Genomic DNA, 18,722 nt, shown 5'->3' on the forward strand with positions numbered 1-18,722 from the left:
AATGACCATAATCTTATAAAAATGAATATTGAAATTTAATATGAAAAGTATATTATAGCGTATATATCAATAAACGTTGGCAATAAGTGAGGTAATTCATATATTTCTCTCGCTTCGCGTTCACATTGGCGCGAGACGCGATCGCGCCTTTTTTGATATGCTGAGTAGTTCGATGATGGTAATATGCGGCGTGGAAGAAGTCATTTTCTTCAATATGATGCACAGAGTAAATGTTTCTCATCTCTTTCTTGGGGTTACGTTTACTCCACAAAGTTCATTTATTGCGTCAGCAATTTGTAAAATTTCTTGAACAGACAAAACACCAAAATACCAAAACCACAAAACACGTCCGAACACGAACATTTGACCCTAAACGAACTCATGCCGATAGCTAATGCGACAATGCGAATGACGCACGATACGAGACAAACGTACGTGATCGTGACGTGATCCTGAGACAAAGCGCGGGAAATAATACTCGAGCAAAAAAAAACTGCAGTAGCCAATAAAATGGCTCGGGTACATAAGCATGATGCGTGACGTGATATGTGACAGGCGATATCGTGATCATACTGATATTCTAGAAAAGGAACGATTATTAGATATCTTTCGTCGTTGCGGGACGACGCATTATTATGTCACACATTGCGTCGCACCGGTGTCCTATTATCCACTGATTCCGATGTTTCAGTAAACGTAACCATTGTTTCCGTTTCGGTCAAAAAATATAATAGTTGTTTTTAAAAAGCAATTATTTGCATGAAATAACTCCTATCAATATTTTGCCATTTTTATATAAATAAATTATTTGTTTCATTGTTCGTATACTTATTATAATCAAATAATATATTAATTGGTTGAAAGATATTGCTTCAAATAATAGTATTATTTCTATCAAAAAATAGAGATTTTTTTAACAAAACAACAAAATTTTTATTCAAATAAATAATGTTATAAGCATATATTATTTCAATAAAACAAATTTCAGTCAAATAAATAAGAATACTGAATCTAAAGAAACCTTTTTTTCTGTGTAATCGTCACTTTTCCGAATTCTGTTAAAAAAAAAAAACTGATCACATTTGGCCGAATGCAGTTTTTTTTTAATCCACAAGCCTGATCATTCTGTGATATTTTTACTTCAAATATCTATAAATATTTCATTCTCGTTCACGAGAAATCATATTTTTGGTGCGACGATTTACGGATCGTCTGTTGTCTATCATTCCTAATTGAGAATTATTTTAAACAACAGAGTTCAAGCAACTTTCCAAGACATAATTATTTCAATTCTTTTATTGTGAAAAATAGGGTACGGGGATTCAAATTTGCAGAAAAACGTCATGTTGCTCATTTACACTTGTGTCTCAAACTCACAGAAGATACGAATATTATTAGTAAAATATCCACTGATTTCCGTTGTTTTAATCTAGTGTGCAGCGCGTTCTTTCGATTCCGAAAAGTTTCGCGGCCGTCGACTATGCGCCACATCGATAACCACCCGCTCAATGACATTGATTAGCGCGTATTTACGTGGAGACGCGATAAGTAACATACGTGTACGCGTACGTCAGCTTGCCCGCTCGCAAATCGCGAGACTTTTTTTTTTACCAACATCCGAGAAAAACCGCAACTTTCGCGCGCACCCACTCGTAAATCATCGAGAACGATCAACGCGCGGTTATGCTTTCCATTCATTCGCGCATTATCAAGTAGCAACGGCGATTTGTACGGTAATAAAGATCCATCGTGTCGGTTGACGTCCGCAAATGGATTTATTACGCACCGCGGTCATTATACGCGGGTAACCGAGGCGTAATTAATTTAATTCGTCTACATTTATCAGCCACGGATGATCGAGTAATTGCGGATTGAATCAAGGATCCGGATTATTGATTCAGCGCTTCGGTACGCGCGCGTGTACCAACGCAAAGCTCAATTCCAGAGTGCACGGTCATTATGTGCGTAAATAGTTCCAGATTGCAGTTTATGTGTGTGCATATAGTTGCATAAAGAACTATTGACGTAAACGTGTGTAAACGTGCCTGTCTGATATTTACCTTGTTCTTGTTAAACAAAAAAAAACAATGTGGATCGGTAACGTCATAAATTTACACTGAGAAAAACCAATTTTTTTTGTTATAAAACAAATACATTTATTTTAGTATCATTTCCTTCGTTTAAAAAAATACTTTTTGTAAATTTAGAAAAAAAGGAATTATGTTATACTTGCTAATGTTTATTTACATTATTTATTCAAATTCTTTTTGTAAATTTATAAAGAAAGAATCATTTTATACTTGCTAATATTTATTTAAATATAGGTTGCGATACTAGAACAAATATATTCTTTCTCTTGAAAAAACATTTTTTTTTTTTCAGTGTAGCTTTATGGAATATGCTCGTCAAAACTGTAAAAAGCGAATATTACGCGCGTTGTCGTAAAAATTATACTGTCCGCTGGAGATTGTAGGAAAACGACCGTCTCAGCTAGATATGGACGATTGGACACATTGTCAAGAAGTGTTTTGTCGGAGCGCGAGAAAAAAGGTCTTACGTACGTTCACAATGTTCGTACCGTATAATTATTTCATCTTTTTTCCCGTTACCAAGTTTCGATCGTTAATATCGCCATGCATATTAATCGCGAAGTTAACGCGCCGGATCGGATTGCGAAACGACAGAATCACTCTCTTACGCCGCGTCGCATACAATACGACTAAATCCTGAGCGTAATCAAATGCAAATTGCGACGCGTTAAATGCAGCTTCCCTTCGAGCGCGTCGGCTCGCTCTCGCGTGCCAAGGAAAACACGCGTCGCGCACATCCACGTCTCCTCGAGCCGACCGGAGCTGAGAGGGATAGAAAATGAGACTGAGGAGGGCACATGTTAACTAAGCGAAACTGTTCGGAATGAATTCCGATCGGAATTATTCCCTAAATTTCTATTCTGCTTTGTATGGAAAACGAAATAGTTTCGATCGGAATCCTTTCCGAACAGCTTCATAATACGTGCCCAGAGTGAGATGTGGGAGATGCGTTTCGTGAATTAATTTTCAATGAAAATTGATGTTATCGAAGCAGATACGATTTTGAAAGTTAAGGTTTTGAAAGTTAAGGATATATAATATAGGTCATATTTCAAAATATTACCAAAAATATAAAAATTTCATAGAATATTCTATTACGAATCGAGTATTGAGTATCTGTGTAAAATTTCAACACAATTTACGTATTTAATATGCAGGATTGGCAAAGTTACTCTATAAAAGTAACTCGTTATCGTTACCGTTCTGCTCTCTACAAAGTAACTCGTTATCGTTACTCGTTACTGATTTTAAAAAGTAACTCGTTATCGCTATCGTTACTTAAAAATTAACGAATCGTTACTATTTTCGTTACTTTTTTATATTATTAAAATGTATACAAATTTCTGAGATAAATATAAATAGATTTTTTATCTTCTAAAGAAATAAGGTTCAAAATATATGTATACAATTATACTAAATACACATATAATTTTAAGTCAACGTCTCTTTATTCTATGTACTAATGTCACACATATTTGTATTCAATATAATCACAGATAGTTCAGTTTTGATTGCATTTTTGCATCGAACTTCACCAAAAAATTTTGTTAATTATTTTTAAAAGAAGTTGATGTTTTATAGAATCCTCATTAAGATGACCTCTTTCTAAATACAGTATCTCTCACGCTAAATAGTCTTTCTATACTTGCACTACTTGGAAGTGCAGTAAAGTATTTAATAAAAAGTGATTTAACTTTTGGATAATTATTTAGCATCTTAATATTAGAATAGTTTGATTATAAAAATCGTTTGCTATTGCCGGATTGCTATCATCTAACAAATTAATACACTTCTTCTATACAAAGTAACGATAAAAGTAACTATTCAAATCGTTACAATTACTGACAAAATGTAACTCGTTACCGTTACCGTTACCGTTACAAATTACGAAATGTAACGCCGTTACTCATTCGTTATCAAAAAAAAGTAATTGTAATGGTGACGACGTTACAAGTAATGCGTTACTTGCCAACCCTGATAATATGTAATACAATTGCAAAGCGTATTGACTTTATAATTTCTATAACTTTACATGTTGTAAATTTACTTCTGCAATCTGCTTAGTTACAAATTATAAAATTAATCTCACCCTTGTATATTGCAAATTTACGAATGCGTGGAAATTACAACTGTTTAGTAACTTTATACCTATTATGTGGGTAATTTTGAGAAAATTTCTTTACAGTGTAGAATCGCGTTTTGCAGTATTTGCAAATGTAATGGGGAAGTATCATTGCCAATTAAATAAAAATGTTTACGCGTACTAATAAAACTTTAATAAATATTCATCCAAAAATTCATTTAGATCTATTTACTTGTTTAAAAGTTATTTATTTAAAACTGCAACAAACTGTAGTAATTTTCGCTGCAAAAACCATTAGATGAAATTGTTTTCATCTTTGCAGCTAGTTTTAGGGTCAAAGCTCGCGACTAAAATTTTTTGTTGATTAAGAAAAAAAAAAGAATAAACCTGGAGAAGCCTTCAGCTTTTAAATTTCAATAGCTTCAGGGGGCTGTAGCTGCCTAGGCTGGAGAGAAAAAAGTTGATCACAAAAAATGTTCCGTGGACCATAGCGTTGCCATCTTGGATGCTGATTTTATCTTTGTTGTTCACCAAATGTTAAACAAAGATAAAACGATACACGCTGGCATTTTATCTTTGTCTAACATTTGGTCAAAGATGGCGACGCTATGATCCACGGAACATTTTTCGTGACCCCTTACAATCTTTGCAGTTACGTCTTCTTAATCTTACTTCACTTGTATTGAGCCATAGCCATAACATCCTTAAACGGGATTAAAATTCGTATCGCGCACTTTTTATTTATGCACGAGCCGCGCGATGACGCGCGAATACCCGAATCTTCGTCGAATGAAGTTCACGCGGGATTCGCCTCTGACCTCTTCACATAATCGGTACGCGCAACCGGAGTGTGTACGCGAAATATATTGTCGGGGTGACGTGTGTGTGTGTGTGTCTCTCTCTCTTTTCCGCGGAGGGAAACGTCGGAAGGAGATCGACAAGACAAATCGCGGTTGGTGATATACGACAGTGATGGAGTTTCAGCATACGTGTATATAACGTATTCCAAGATTACCAGCTGTCTCTTTAAATTACAGTTCCCTTGGGCAATTCGAAGACAATTTTTCCTCGAAGATGAAAGAGGTCATTGACCGCGTTTCCTTGTGAGCCTCGTGCATCACATTGTCTAACCGAACGTCCAATTAAAATTCTATCAAGAATTCCGGTCGCCTGAGGAATTCGATTTTCCCATGATTTTTCTTTCCTGAAGCTTAGTACGCCAAGAAGAGTCCATTGTTTTCAACTTGAAAACTGCAGGTGCTCGAGAACACGATTTTTCGTTGAGGAGAAAAAACCTTTTCAGATCGGCCGAGAGAATTCGCGGTGGAGAGGACAGTTTTGGCGTTAAAACGACCAAATCGGCATGAGCGAGCTGCGGAGGTTGCGGGCATGGTTCTCCACACGAGTCATGCGTGCGTGCGTACTTACGAGCGTGCGAGCGAGTGAGCGAGCGTTCATTCGTTCGTGCGTGTGTTCCGCTGACGTCAAAGCTGACCCTGGGCTACGTGTTCAAGCAGCGACCGCTCCGCTCTTCGCGTCGTGAAAAATACCGATTGCCGTCTCGTTTTTCGTGGCCTTCGTGCGTGTCGTCGAACAACATCGGCAAGAGGCATAGGAGAGCAGCTCCCGTACGTTAAAACCGCCACGGGCAGGCGTAGGGAGAAATGACTGAATGTAGAATAACCCCATAAGAAATCTCGGAAGAATCCCGTTCAATCATCGACTTGGAGGATGACAAAGTGAGATGTAAAATTCTAATTGAGCGAATGATTTATTAATTTTCGACCAACTCCGCTGCGGAGTATACGGGCGAATTTAACGCACAGCTTCCGAGTGAGCTGACGATTCAACAACTTGAAGTTTTTAAGTATAATAGACTGTCTCGAGAGAAAAGAATGACTGCAATTACCATAATTTAACTATAATTCATAATCATTCTTTATGCCAACGTACATTTATGATTAAGGTATGCAAATTACAGTCATCAATTTTTATTACTACGTAAATAGTACGTAAATGTTAAAAATATATATTTACTATAATTGTGATTACATTGTGATTGCATTCGCTAAAAAGTTATTTTAGTTTTATCATCCATAAAAAATTTATTTTAATTTTATTACGATCCCATATCTTTATACATTTTATTATAAGATAGTATTTGATTACATTCATTTACATTTTATTATAAATTAGAATATTAATAATTAGAAATTATAAGTCGTCTCATATTTATGTTTGACATTTTATTATATTTATATTTAAAATTATCATAATTTAAAGAAAAATTTTGTCATGATCGGAAGGCTTATAAACACAAGATTATTATTGACATTACAGCAGTAATTATAAAAATAAACTTCTTAATTTTTATTATAATTGTTTGACTATACAATTATAGCAAAAAATACCAAACTTTTTTTCCCAATGTATACAATCAATATTGACGCTAATTGAGAGAGAAGGAAAAATAGAGAGAATGTAATGACATATTGTACTCAAGAAAGGAAACCGAAAAAAAGGAGAAGGAAAAGAAGCCGTCGTCGTTCAAATATTTACACGTTGCGAGGCGACCGGAGGCCTTGGCTCGTCACCAAAATTCCTCTCCGCGATCGTGAATAATAGAATTGTTAGAATTTGAATCCCTCGGGTAACAATGGTACTCCAGAATCGTCATTGATAAAAGCCGTGAGGAAGCCTACAGCAAAGTGGTTCCTTCTCTGAACATTGCGTCTTTCAGCCGCGAGATAGCTTTTTTTCTTTTCAAATGACCGATCAAAAGAAGCACGAGCGAGCAACGGTGGAAATCGCCTCGCAAAGAGTCGTTTCTTGTAATTGAATATTGCACACGTAGATCGCCGTGCTTTATTTAAAATGTGGTAACGAGGCGGAGAGTGGCTTAAGGAGGTACGATCGAGAAATCGAAATGGACGAAAGTATGCTTAGGAACTGAAAGATAACTTTTAATAAACTAAAGAAACACAATGGAAAATTTGGCAACGCGCTATTGAAGAAGCGATTTAAAAAATTGCTACAAAGATATTAATTAAAAACTGAACTGTTGTAAGGTTCCAAGTACGGATAATCATTGAAACGTCGCAGCATTAGTTGTACATTTTTTTTAATTAAAAAAATTTTAAAAATGCATAAACAGTATGTAAAATCTTATTAACGAATTGTCACAAACGTTTCGTTAATTTAATTTTACGCAATTAAAATCAGTAGAGCGATCTCATGGTGTCCCAATTACTCGCTAAAATTTCATCGATTTCATGTTCTTAATAATGTAAGTTTTTACTGAAATTGCGTATCGAGAATACACCTCTCTATCAAGGGTAACGGCCAAGTTGTTTTCACGGCGGTTGAACGTGGCCGACGCCGGGGAGACCGCGGGCAGCGTTAGGTGAAACACGGTCGCGGAATCTCTCAACCGCTCCCAATTAGCGGCCGCAAAGTGCCGTGGAACACGACGAGCTACGACGCGTGGCTCCCACTTGTAGGCAAACAGCGGCAGAACGGGAGCAAACACGAGATACGTGCGTTCGAGTCGTACTTTTGTCTCGGTGACACACGTCATGCGAAGGGAAGGTGAAATCTACTTGCATCGCCTACTCACTCGATTCGAGAAAACGTATGAATTTCAGGAATGAAGTTTTGAAGCTCGTTAAACTCGAAAGTGAAGAAAAAAAAATTACGGGTTAAGCCTGAAAAGTTAACATCCCGAGGGACGAACCGCGTTACTCAAAGCCTCCAAGGTAATTATCTACAAAACTCCGTACCTCGTATAAACTTTTTTCCCCTCTATATTGCGCCGCGGCGGAATTATTAATTTCTGAAAATTTTTAAGTGTACAACATTACGCATGCCACATTGAAAGACCTTAGACCTTTTGCGCTTCTTGAATTTCTCTCTTCTTTTTTCGTTTAACGATGACGTAATCTACACGTAAGAGTTCTGAGGATTTACGTCGTTTTCTATTTTATGCATGACGATTAATTTTTGCAACGACGCGACGCACGCTGCGAGAATTTCAGCGGCCGTTCCACGATGCGGCACGCGCTGGTAACTGCAGCAAAATACGACGCGTGAAACAATCGCGGAGCGCTAACTTTTACGGCGACCGTTAGCGGTCGTAAAAATGCGAGCTCGCTATCGTGCGCCTCTTGGAACATGAAAACGAGTAGCCGTCGTAAAGAGCCCGCGTCTCGCGTCTAACGCGACGTTTGGCAGGCAGACTCGCAGGCATTTGGCGCAACTCGAGGCAGAAGTAGAGCGTGGGTGAAAAATTTCGGTCGACATTCAGATTCTGGCGGCGCGCGGCACGGCGGCGTGAGCTCCAGAATCGTACATCTTTCCTCGCGAAGCCATTAAGAGGTAATTCTATGTGCGATCCGAGATTGCAATCTCTTAGTCACACGAAACGGATTTTCGTGCGAATAGGAAATTTATCGAAAATGAGAGAGACAGAGAGGGAGGGAGAGGGAGACTCAGGAGGATCGAGTAATATATTCAAAGCGATACGTCATAGGTACGTAATTTATTGCGTTTCGTATTCCAATTATACGATTCGCGACTGTAGATGCGTTCATCGCGCCAACGTACCCAACCGAAACCTCAATCAAGCGACGCATATATAATAAAGGTTAATGAGGAAACTTGATTCCAGCTATTATCTAGCGCTATGTAAATCGCACGTTAGAACGGAAAGATGTATCGTGAAAATTTATACAAGAAGAATGCTTGACGTTTGAAAGTTGTTGACGTATGACGTAAGCCCCGCAGTGTGTTACGAGTTAATTAATAAAGATAAGTGATTAACTCGACGAGCGTATTCACAAGAGATAGAGAGAAAGAGAGAGAAAGAGAGAGGACAAGAAGAAGGGGCAGAGTGAGGGGAGCAAAGCGTTTTAAATTAAAATAAATTAAATACGAGCGTCAACTCTGTCCGCTCAACGTGAGCAAAGTCGAAATTTGAAATGATTCGATCTGAATTTTGTATAAGTCCGCTACTCATTACACACCGGTGAGTAAAACGGAAACGAATTTAATTCAGCGATCGTCAGCGCCGCGGCTGTGGAAACCTGCCGGCGACGCGCGAGTTACATCCACAAACGAAACGCGATGTAATTCCGGCCGTAATGAATAATTTTCGAGCGTTAGCGCTGACATCAGTACGAAAACGTCAATCAAATTTTGTCACGGCGGAGATTTCGCGCTGCCGCCGCGACGCGACATATAATTTCGCGACAACGGGATAGCGCGATTGCGTAACAAACACACGAGATATTTGCGGTATCCGTTGGCAGGGCGGTTAAAGGGTTAATCCCGAGCAAACGTACCCGCTTATGGACCGTCACGGACGGAAGGAAGGGTAAATCATCGCGTATGCACCGTCATATTCAGTCGGTTTCTATAACTGGCCGGACAAGCGTGTATTCCGCTCATCTGCTCTCCGTGGATGGCGTTACGAAAGGAGAGAACGCGCGCGTTCTCGAAAGGCTTTCATTCACGGGGCGATGGACCGCTTACGTGTGGATAAACAGAGATTTATATATTTCGGCGAGGTGAACCGGAGAAGGAAAATGTCACCGGCACAGCCCTAGCTCTCCGTCGCGTCACGGCTCACGGCTGCCAATACGCGCCTTCGCGTTGCGGTCCTCCGATTCGACTCGAATCAATCACAGCGTATTTTAACGTCGATTTAACGAAATTGCTCGAACGAGGGCGAGCCGGAATTTTCCCGGATTTCCTCGAGCGTCTATCTCTGACGATGATCTCTACACGTCAATACAAATTGCTAGCTAAAAGTTCTCTCAAATCTACCGGCTATTTTCCCGTAATGACGGGAATTTTTTTTCTGTACATCTAAATTCCACGGAATTCGAGGTAATTCTTTTGTAGGTAATTGCCACATGTCAGCCGTGTGACGTCACTATTTAACTTGCTCGAGAACATCTGGTATCGCATTTTGATAAGAGCGTTCAAGTGACTCATGTTAGAGGCACGCACATCGCATTTTTCGCAAAATTTACCGACTTCCGACCAAGTTTATTTGACTCATTTAGTAATTAAAGAAGATTGCCAATTTAAATAATATGTGTAATGCGACGAATAACACGTAAGCGCTAATGTATTTCCTCGCTTCTTCGTATTTCGTCATCGAGTATTTTACGTATCGAGTATTTTACGGAAATGTAGGGGGTTCAATTGACGTAGGGGAGGATTGCTAAAAGTTATTTTTTATTTTCCATTTGGTAATGATTTGTACGCAAATAAACATTGGGAAATGTAGCTTGCTATTTCAGATATTTTACTACACCGTTTAACCTTTCACTGATATCAATTTAATTTATTATTAGCTTTTCTGCAACATGCTGCAAAAGATACAATTTAGGTTATCTAAATCGTACCTGTGGGTCTTCTAAATTGTATTGCGCTTCTGAAAATTTATAAATTAAAATAATTAAAAATATAAGGAAGCACGATCCAATAATTATTATTAATAATTCAAAAAAGAAGATTATTTCAAGTATTTAATAATTAATAATTAACAGCAAGATAAGGACGTCAAAATGAAACAAGTTTGAATTTATTTATGCAGCTGACATTTTTATTTTTATTCATATTTTTATTTTTATTTTATTATTATCACTTATCAGTCTTACATTAATGTTATTTATTGTAATAAAATTTGTGATAAGATTTAAGAAACTTGATAGATTTTTTAAAATATAAATTTAAATCTTTTTAATAATTGCATTTACATCATACATATATCTATATATAAAATAAATGTATAAAATGTGCTACAATAAATTTTTTAATGAAAATATAGACATTCAGTGTAAAACTGCATGATCAGCTACATAAAATAAAAAATTCTTATCATTATACTTAATTTTTTCAAGTGTCAGCACACGCAAAAACATAAAATGTAAGCTATTAAATTTTTGTCTACGTTACTCATTTCTCATTTTATTTCATATTTTTATTATTAAATGTTGCTCATATTAATTACAAATATAAAATATATGGTGAGGTACCATTTAGACATCCGGCACGTATTTAACAACTCTCCTCTATGTCGTATGATGCATTTGAACTGCAATATAAACATCTCATGTTATATAAAATGTCCCGGAATGCAATCTCCGAGCTCGTAAAAATTTTGCTGTTCGCCATACGTCATCCCGCTTGGGAAAACCGTTCGTGCGTTACCAATCTCCCTGGGATATTTCGAATCGCAATCTGCTATCGTTCGCCAACAATCGATTCATTTCGCCGCTCGTCTCGTTTATCTTGTATTGTTTTCGTCGGTGCGATTGGGCTGGCGACGATGCTTTTACGGGCGCGGATATTTTTAGATCCGCGTCAATGTGTTACGGGCCAGTTTTCTACAACCTCTCCGCGGCGACCCGACTGATTTATCCGGCGAAAGACATTTTGTAAACCAAACCTTTTCTCTTAGCATATTTTCACGAGTTATTATCGCAAGAATTAATGACAAACAAAAAATGGAGAGAAAGAATAGAAAAAGTTGTTCCTCGAGTCTCGAGGCCGCAACTGTTTTGAAATATCTCTTTATGAAAGACTTTTTTGGAAAGCGTTTAGTTATATTTTTAGAATTTAAAGAATTTTTCTCCTTAAAAAAAATTCTAAATTTTTTTAAGAAAAGAGTTCTACAAATTTTCTAAAAAAATATAACTGAACTACTTTATTATATAAAATGATTTTAAATATTATTATTAAAATTTATTCTTAAAAAATTTTCTTAGGAAAAAAGATTCTTAAAAAAAATTTCTTTTCCTATGAATTATATAATAAAGTAGTTTAGTTATATTTTATCAAAATTTAATCAAATTTTGCTAAAAGTAAAAATAATAAAATTTGCCAAGTTCGCGTTATCCCACAACTACAATATTTTAAAAATAAATTCCAGAGAAAATTCTTCGCGTAATTTTTCCCCTACCTAATCTCTAATCTACTCCAATTTATTTTATTGGCCGTAAATCGCGAGGAATTCTTATATCAAAATAGACTTTGTATTACGACTTACTTCTTTTCGACAACCACCTCCGGAAAATACACATTGTTCTCCTCGTACGTTATTACTGCTCACCGCGTAGATACCTTGGATTTCGCCAAGTTATTCCTTTGCAAGCACTTTTCATCACACATTTTTCTCACTTCGTGCTTTCAAACGCACTATGCACTTTTACGAAAACGTCACGCCACCTTTCGACACCTTTGTTTCCTATGTGTCGAAACGCTTCACATTCATTTCGTTCACACACACACACAAAACACTTCCCGGCAAAACGCGGCACTCCGCGACGCCCGTTTTGTTTCACCAGGACGCAATCGCCATCTGTGACCACTTTCACGGTATCAAAAGATCCTCGGGAAATCTGGAAAAGACGTTGCTCCTCTCGCCCTTCGCTCCCCTTGCCGTTACTACTCCCCGTGCGCCATGTAAACTCCGTGGAATTTTTACGAAGTCGTTACTCCATTAGAGGCATTTCCAAGTACTTTTCACCACGCCACCTTTCTCAACTCTCGCGCTTTGGATACGCACTTTTCGTCACGCATCTTCGACACGCGTCCTTTCCGTCCTTTACCCGTCGAAATACCCGTCTCCCTCACACACGACTCGACGTTTGCGACGCAATGCCCGAAACGCCGCGGCACTTCGCGACACCCGTTCCGTCTCGCGAGGACCGACTACAAAACGCGACCACTTCTATCGGCATCGGAGGATCCTTGGGAAGATCCTTAGGACCGTTTCTGGGGCTGCTCGAGCCTCCTATCGACGATTTATCTTCTCGATCCGCGATCAATACCGGATACCCAACGCGACCGTGCCGGTACTTGGGGGGCGATTGGCGAGCCGATGTAGAAGTACCAACTGTTTAACAACAAAATCGATTAGTCTTGCACGCTCTGCATCGATAAGTACTCGAAGTGCACAAAAATCGCGCGGTTAAAAAATCTGATCCACGAATATCTTGTTAGTCGATGGAGCATTAGCACGTTGCTTGACAGTAAATGATCGGAATGCTCCGATCGAGAGTGTTAATGTTATTTACACTTTACACTTTTTTTTCACAATGCGCTTGTACACAAGCGGTCATCATACGCAATTATTAAATCTGACCAATCTGGCAAGTCAGATTTAACGATCATGCGTGATGAATACCTAGATGCGAAGCGTGTGTTTGGAACACGCCTAACCTTCTTAGGGAAGGCATTAATGACCACTTGTGTACATATCTTAATGTGCAGCGGACTTCAAGGTGTGCGCCCGTGCTGAATAAAACGCGCGGGCGTTACAAACAAGTGTAAATAATAACGCGACGACACTCGTGGTAGTGGCGGGAGGGAGGGGGAGAAGAAGAATGTCGTGGCGCGGTTTGTTTTTTTATTTAGTTATAATCGCTCACTTCTCGAAACCGTTTTCCGACAGTTTCTCGGCATCGAACTCGAACGTAAATTCTCAATGATATCCGACATTTGAATCCCGGTCGATTGCACATTATTATTATGTAGGATTGCTACTCTTCCGATTTTAACGATTTCGAGGTCTTTAAGTAAAAATTCAAGTCATGTAAATTATCGCATTTCTTCGTAGCTTTTGAAATGAAAAAAGAAATAGCAAATTACACAACGTACGTACAACCACGTAATAATTATATGCTTTAAACCAAGCTTGATTAATAAGAAATCTGTATAAGCACAGAAATGTCATTCTTCTGTCGAGAAAAGCGACTATTCAATTTTAGTTTTCTTCTTTTAAGTAATGGTTGTCTTTGCAAAGAATATTTTCTTAACAGTAGTACTTAAAATACACTTATCATTTACTTGAAACAAGAAATATTTACTTAAAATAAACTTCTGCGTAACTTATGTGTACGCATAGAAAGATATATATTTGAATTAAGTGAATATTACTTCAAATATTATGTCAAATATTTCACAAGTCTATCATAAGTTCATCATAAGCATTAAATTTATTCAAAATATATTCTGAATCCTCGTAATTTATTATTTCAATCAAGAATATTAAGTTAAAACTAAAATTCGATTCACTTATTATTCTGACTTTTTTTCGATTTCAATTTTATGATATTCTTCGAAAAAATATACATCCTCTTTTTCAACATATAATGATGAATTTTTCTAAAATTTTTGACAAGTATATTTTACTAAAATACTTATCAAGAAAATATTCTTTGTTAAAGATATCGTTACTTACCAAAAGAAACAATGTAAATTGAGTAAATGCTTTTCTTAGCACCAGCATTGATATTTTTCTGTGTGCAGCCAAAAGTTGATAAGGATATATATTGTAGTTGCGGAGATCTTTGATCACCACCGATCCACTTTGGTGAAACGCCCTCCGTTTTTGGCAACCAAAGGTTGGCAGTAGTCGTGAAAAATAAGGAAAAATCCTCGAATTACCTTTCAGAGCAAAATATTGTATTTTATTTGAGGCCACATATGAAGGATGCATAAAATAGGATATGAAAGCATCCGCGTCGGATTCGTGTTTTCGTTGAAGATTCGTCGCCACGCGAGCACGGCGTAATGTATTCACGTGCATCTCGTAATGATTTCGAAGAAACTCTGCTAAACAGCGTGAATCGATAAATTTGCGATATTACTGAGATGGACCGGTTTCGTTCGTTTTTATAAATGTGCTGTTATTTATCAAATGCACGACTCACGGCTCTAAAAAGACGTCGACTCGGATCAACGACCTCGGAAATTGTAGATGTCAGAAATAATCGAACGAAAATACCGGTTGTGCCTATTTAATTCCGCTATATTAACAAAAGCGGTAGGAAACGAGTTTCATGTATAAATCTACTTATTATTGATGTAAAACTGTAATATCTCTCTTTATGAATTAAATACTTAATATAAGAGACTTTTAATTTGTTCAATATAATTCTATTGCATTACACGAAAATTTTTTAAAAATCGTTGAAGTGGAAATTTTAATTCAAATAAAATTTGTATGTTTTATTTACCAAGAGAATTTCATGTAAAATATTTATATGTAGTACATTTAGTTTAAACGTAATTTGAAAATTTATTTAGTACGCATTACGCTTCGTTATCAATATTGATATGTGCATGCGCTAAGTCGCATAACGTTGCATAATCGATAGGTGATGAGGAATGGCGATGTGACACGATATCGCAAGGCTCACGTCGTGCCTTCTATGTTACGTGACAAATTGGCCACGTGCGATTTTGTGGCACGTGCCCGCGATGTCTCCGCCTTCTTTTATGTAATTGAACTTCTCTCGCGAGAACTAAATCGAGAGAACTCCTGCTGCACAAATGCATCACGAGGCGCAGACAACGACATTAAAGTGAGCGGAGCGAGATTTCGTGTCGTAACATTATATTATACTTGGGTTATATTCCGCGAAGATAAACCGGCACGAACGTCATTTCTCTTGACATCTTTTTCTCTCTTCCTTTTGGCTTTGTCGCGCTTTGTGCGAGCCTGTGAATAAAAATTTTTCAACAATAGAACAATTTTAATAATACGCAAAGTAACAGGAAGAAAGTATATATCAAAGTTTTGTCGATACCAGATTTAGACCTGGACTGTGACATTTTTTTCTGGCACCGAGTTGAGAATTTTTGGCGGAATTTACACGTTTTTTTTTCATTCACCGTCACATGAATTCTTCGCGACGCTTCTTTTAAACTGGCATTTTATTTTCCGGCGCGCCGAACGAAAATTGAACGTTTACAACGATCGTAAAGCTTGTGCGCGATGCATTTAAGATATTGCAATAGAAAGCGGCGACACAAAGGCAATGTCTCTTTTAATTTTTTTTCTACGAGACCACTCGACGCGCCGGCCCCGTTAATTAATCTGCAGTTGCAGAATCGCGACGCGCCGGAAGTGTCGTGAATCGCGAATCGCGAACCGCGAACTCGTGACACGAATCGTCAGCGTCTTGTGGCATTTAAACAATCGCAATTTGATTTAACGCAATTATAAATGCAACAACGCCATCCCGGTCTGTGCGTGATAATGAGCAGCTAGTCATGCTTGCATCCCGATCAATCGCAATTGCAGTGAATTACAACGGCGTGTCATGCGGACGTGAAGAGGTATACCGCAAAAAAAAAGAATGATTCTGGCGCCGAAAATAAAACGAGCGTTGATCGTTCGCAGGTATTTAATGACGGGTCGGTGAGGGATTTACGTTTCAGTTACCAGTGCGCGAACTGCGGGAAATCGGGTATTCGCGTTAAAAATTTCACACGTACAAACCATTTAGCGAACCGATAGTAATTTAGCGAAAAGATAGCTGCAGGCAGACCGCGCGCGTCGTTCTTGTTCATCATTTTGCGCGTTGGCGTACGACTTCCTTGATAGCGACGCGCGTATGCATCGTAAGATAACTATCCATCGTTTTAATTAGAACGGCTCGCGCGGCTTTTCGCTAAACACGCACGAAATGTGCGCGATTTGGGTGGGCGGGCGCTCGAGAGATGATTGCGGAGCCACGGGAATAATAGCCGCACCTGTGCATCAAGTTATTATTATTACGGGTATATACGAAATTTAACTATTCTTGGAGTTAAGTAATGGGCGCAGTCGTTTCGTTATCGTTTACGTCACGCATGAATATGCATGGTGCATGCATATATGCATGGCAGTCTCCGTAGCACAGATGCATAAAAAGAGCGTGAAGTCGTTTACAAAAGATGACCTTGGGATCGGAAGATACGGCGGGAAAAAAAGGTTGCACATTATTCACGCCGCGCGCCCTTTGTAACGGCGAACGCCCGGAGCGCAGTGAACCGACTTCTTTTTTAGCGCATCGCGCGCATAAATGCCACATCCTCGCCGTAAACGGCGAAACTTATTTAATACTCTAATACGATATGCATGAAGACCTACCGTCCGCAGGCCGGACGGAATGGGATCTTTATTCATGAATGAGAGCTCGTTTGTCGCACGCAAGCGAGTTTCATCATTTAATCATTGCCTACTTAATGACACGCACAACTACGTCCAGTTTACGAGACTCGGCTCATCCGGCGAACGAAGTAAATCATTTTTTAATCGCTCCACATAAATGCACGCGAGAAATCTCCGGCTCTTTGTCTGGCCGCCGCCGCCGCCGCGCACCTCTTCTCTCCGTATTTTATCGATGCATTTATCGGTGCGCGGCATCATCCATGCAGTCTCTCAATGATTTATCTGCGCCTCTTTCACCTCGCTCGTGTTCTCTTTTCTCCCGTTTCGTATATAACTTTTTTCCGGGTCGGGTTGGGTTTCAAAGAGCTAAAAACGCACAAAGAACCCAACACGCACTCTCGATCGAACTCGGACGAAATTGAGATCGGTCGCCCGCATCCCCAAGAATATTGTGCGAATTCCGGTGCCGATTCACTCGCAAAACGTCGCTTTCGGTCACGTTTAGCGAAGGGGATGCAGTGCCCCAGATTCGGCCGAGTTTGCTCCAACAGTCGTTCAACCCTCGGCCTAGATTCGCGGCGTCCCGCGCTGACGTCATTCACTATTCCACACGCAGGTGCTCGTGTCTCCGTGTGTTAGTCGCCGATATTACGTTTACACGCGGACACGTGAACGCGTATTCACACGGACGTGCATACACATGCACGAGGTACCGCGTCATCTCCCCCGTTGCAGTCTCAGAGAACTCGAGACACCGCCGAAGTGATGCGCGAACCAGGGCGCATTGTCCTCGTCAGGCTATATTATGCAACTTCTCCCTCGATTCACCATCCCTTTTTTCACCCTCCTCCTCCCTCTCGTCGCCACTCTGTCCTCTCTTTCCCGCGTCTTTGCCAAGTCGGCTTTTTTGTTGTTGTTACGGCTACATTTGCTGGTATCTCTTTAGACATTCATGCGCCTCATTACGACAAGTACGATTGCGTAATTTCTAAAGAAACGGTCTGTCGTTCAAAAGTCTGAAAAAGTTTCTCGAAGTTGGTAACTAAGCTGCTGCGACAAAAAATTTCTCGTGTTTGCCAAACAAAGTTTGGGGGGGGGGAAGGGGGGGACTAAATCGCGCAACGATTTTCGTAAATTAAACTAGCGATTTAGCAATGCATTTTTGATCATCTAGAAAAGAGCTTTCTTTTAAATCAGTAGTTGCATCTAATTATATCTAAAACAAAAAAGAATGTAAAAAGAGAAATTGAATTAATTGAAATAATTAGTTATTCTTTCTTATATCATAATTAAAACTACAATGTGCAGTTTGTTTCGCGTTAATTTTATAATTAAATTAATAATTATATTATACTGAAAAAAGGATTTGGTAACTTTGCCAAATTTGGTAATAGTTAGCAAATTCTTTTTTCAGTGCAATGTAATTATTTTAATGAACCAACATAATTATTTTCAGATTTATATTTTAACAAAATCGTTCTTTCAGTGTAAAGAAATTTGCCTGGCATTTTTTTCGTTTGATTAAATCGATGTCGGTATAACGACTTTCGTGGAATAATACAGGTACAACAGTAGCATTCTTATTATTCGTCTAACA

General features: G+C 38.6%; 1 protein-coding gene across 2 annotated transcripts in view; it reads left to right on the forward strand.

The window, feature by feature from the left end:
• LOC105205359 (C-Maf-inducing protein) overlaps positions 1-18,722 on the forward strand; it is a 45,696-nt gene that overhangs the window by 17,495 nt on the left and 9,479 nt on the right. The window lies entirely within an intron of this gene.

Source organism: Solenopsis invicta, chromosome 3 (assembly GCF_016802725.1).
Source record: "Solenopsis invicta isolate M01_SB chromosome 3, UNIL_Sinv_3.0, whole genome shotgun sequence".
Taxonomy (NCBI): domain Eukaryota; kingdom Metazoa; phylum Arthropoda; class Insecta; order Hymenoptera; family Formicidae; genus Solenopsis; species Solenopsis invicta.